The sequence below is a fragment of the Elephantulus edwardii genome, unplaced genomic scaffold (genome assembly GCF_000299155.1).
Source record: "Elephantulus edwardii isolate Elephantulus edwardi_28Jun2011 unplaced genomic scaffold, EleEdw1.0 scaffold00404, whole genome shotgun sequence".
Taxonomy (NCBI): domain Eukaryota; kingdom Metazoa; phylum Chordata; class Mammalia; order Macroscelidea; family Macroscelididae; genus Elephantulus; species Elephantulus edwardii.
Window position 1 is genome coordinate 1,485,718 of NW_006400154.1, and position 3,639 is coordinate 1,489,356.

A 3,639-nucleotide genomic window follows, 5' to 3' on the forward strand; every position below is an offset into this window, starting at 1 on the left:
GTCACCTGTAGTCATAGTCTAGCATTCTGATGAACAGAAAGTAGTTGCAAAGACTATGACTTGGATCAGGCACACCTTAGTCTTTTGACTGACATCATTGCTCCTCAATACTCTGGAGAGGGCTCTGGTTGCAGATTTTCCCATTTCAATTTATCTTTTGATTTCCTGACTATTAGTGTCAAGAGTGTTGACTTTGGAGATGAGAAAGCTGAAATGGTTAACAATGAATCCTCATATGTTGTTTTCCATATATCATGGTGCTGCCACTAGGCCCACAGATGAGAACCTTTGTCTTCTTGATGTTGAGCTGTAATCCATATTCAAGCCATGCCTATAGGATGTGGCCTTTTTCACCCTACAAAATTTACTTAATCCATTAATCACTTAAAATGAACTTTTTTTATTACTTAATTATAACTTCTCAACTTCCTTTTTCTACTTATTTTATTTCACTGGTTATATACCAGTGGAACATCTCAGAAATGAACTGTAAGATCTCTAGCACATTATAATCTGTAAGGGTATTAGAGTATCAGGCACAAGACTGATTAGCTCAACAGGTACAGTTTCTGACAGTATCCCTGCGTAATCAGTAATCTTCGTTTTCTTAACAGAAGGATAAGAATAGAGGTAAATAGAAAGTGTGGATATTTGCTATCTTTCTTTGGCTTTATTGAGATGTTTTAATGGACAGTTAGTGTAAGCCAATATCTTATCAACCATTTCATGTAGTTTTCCACTGCATAATTTTCTTTAGAGTATGTGAAAAATAAAAGTCATATATCTTACCTTAAAATAGAAGAAAAGCCTTTTTCGCAGTGGGTTTGTCGCCAGAGTACAGGTGTTGGTGATAGCATCGCAAAACCTAAGCCAAAATGGGAAAGGAGAAGACCCATATCAACATCGTCGTCATTGGACACGTAGATTCGGGCAAGTCCACCACGACTGGCCATCTGATCTACAAATGTGGTGGGATCGACAAGAGAACCACTGAAAAGGGAGCGGTGGAGATGGGAAAGGGCTCCTTCAAATATGCCTGGGTCTTGGATAAACTGAAAGCTGAATGTGAGCGTGGCATCATCATTGATATCTCCTTGTGGAAATTTGAGACCAGCAAGCATTATGTGACCATCATTGATGCCCCATGACACAGAAACTTTATAAAAAAACATGATTACAGGAACACCACAGGCTGATTGGTCTGTCCTGATTGTTGCTGCTGGTGTTGGTTAATTTGAGGCTGGTATTTCAAAGAATGGGCAGACCCGTGAGCATGCCCTTCTGACTTACACACTGGGTGTGATGCAACCAATTGTTGGTGTTAAAAAAATGGATTCCACCAAGCCACCCTACAGCCAGAAGAGATATGAGGAAATGGTTAAGGAAGTTAGCACCTACATCAAAAAAACTGGCTGCAACCCTGACACAGTAGCCTTTTTGCCAATTTCTGGTTGGAATGGTGACAACATGCTGGAGCCAAGTGCTAATATGCCTTGGTTCAAGGGATGGAAGGTCACCCGGAAAGATGGCAGTGCCAGTGGGACTACACTGCTTGAAGCTTTGGATTGCATCCTGCCACCAACTCGTCCAACTGATAAGCCCCTGCATCTGCCTCTCCAGGATGTCTACAAGAGTGGTGGTATTGATACTGTCCCTGGGGACAGAGTGGAGACCAGTGTAATCAAGCCTGGCATGGTGGTCACATTTGGCCCAGTCAACATTACCACTGAAGTAAAGTCTGTTGAAATGCACCATGAAGCTTTGAGTGAAGCTCTGTCTGGTGACAATGTTGGATTCAACGTTAAGAACTTCTCTGTGAAAGATGTTTGACGGTGCAACGTGGCTGGTGACAGCAAAAATGACCTACCCACGGAAGCAACTGGCTTCACTGCTCAGGTGATCAAATTAAACCATCCTGGCCAAATCAGTGCTGGTTATGCACCTGTGCTGGATTGTCACACCGCTCACATTGCTTGCAAGTTTGCTGAACTCAAAGAGAAGATTGATCGTCATTCTGGTAAGAAGCTGGAAGATGGCCCCAAATTCCTGAAGTCTGGTGATGCTGCCATTGTTACTGGCAAGCCCATGTGAGTGGAGAGCTTCTCTGACAACCCTCCTCTGGGTAATTTTGCTGTCTGAGACATGAGGCAGACTGTTGGTGTGGGTGTCATCAAAGCAGTGGACAAGAAAGCTGCTGGAACTGGCCAAGGTCGCCAAGTCTGCTCAGAAAGCTCAGAAGGATAAATGAATATTACCCATAATACCTGCCTCCCCAGTCTTAATCAGTGGTGGAAGAATGGTCTCTGAACTGTTTGTCTCAATTGGCCATTTAAGTTTAATAGTAAAAGACTGGTTAATGACAACAATGCATCATAAAACCTTCAGAAGGAAAGGAATGCTTTGTGGACCATTTGTTTTCTTTTTCATGTGGCAGTTTTAAGTTATTCATTTTTAAAACCAGCACTTTTTAAACTTGACCAAAAATTTGTCACAGAATTTTGAGATGCATTAAAACAAGTGTAATGAGAAAAAAAATAGAAGAAAAACAACTGTCAAGAAGTTATTGTTTCATTAGTGAAGCATTTACACTTTAAGGCTATTTGGCAATATTTTTTACTACTCTGTCAGAAGCTCTGGTAGTGGAATGGTTAAGTTCTCAATAGCTAACAGAAAGGTTGCTGTTGTTGTATTTTGCCATCAAGTCACCTGCAACCCATAGTGACTTTATGCACAATGGTATCCTGAGCTAGTCTCACTGTCTGTGACACACCTACCCCTACTACTTCAGTTACTATGTCACTCCATCTTATCCAGGGACTTCCTCTCTTGAACTGTCTCCCCACCCTTCTAAGACAGATGTCCTTCTCCAAGGACTGGCCCCTCCTAGCCCAAAGTATGTGAGATCGAGTTTCAAAATCCATGCTTCCCAGGAGCAACTTTGTCTCACCCTCTCCAGGACAGACCTATTTGTTTTCTTGACAGTTCATTATATTCTCAATACTCTTCTCCAGCACCAAAACTCAAAGGTATCAATTCTTCTTCTATTATCCTCGTTCATTGTACAGCTCTCTGATGCATAGCAAGTAATTACAAGACCATGTTTCAAGACTTAGTATCAAGACTGAAGTCATTGTTCTTTAACACTCTGGAGAGGTCCTTGACAGCAGATTTTCTCAATACAATTTGTCTTTTTACTTTCTGAATGCTGGTGCCAAGACTATTGATTGTGGAACCAAGTAAGCAGAAATTGTTAAGAATTTAAACCTCTTCTCCATCTATCACAATGCTAGATACAATTCTAAAGTAAGTTGTATAGATTTTCAGCATTTTCCCCACTCTGAAAAAGCCTTATGCAATTAGCACCCCTACTGTAATTATTGTTAACGTCTAGAGTAGGCTTTAACATTTTCCAGTTCTGTTCCATCTTTGCAACTATTGTTGGGTTTAAGTTCATTATTTCACCCAACAATGGATTGACACTCTATCCAGCTTATTGAGAGACAATTTGGCTGATCCATCAATGAACCAAGCATGAAAACTTTCTAGACACTGCTCCATCCTGAGAACATAGCCAAAATATGCTAGGTGAAACCTAGCCTTCTGCACTTCAAAAGAGTGTTCTTGGTGTACTTCTAAGAC

General features: G+C 41.0%; 1 pseudogene; it reads left to right on the forward strand.

The window, feature by feature from the left end:
• The first annotated feature begins 875 nt into the window (after nt 1-875).
• LOC102843529 lies at nt 876-2,248 on the forward strand (annotated as a pseudogene).
• Nucleotides 2,249-3,639: the final 1,391 nt, after the last annotated feature.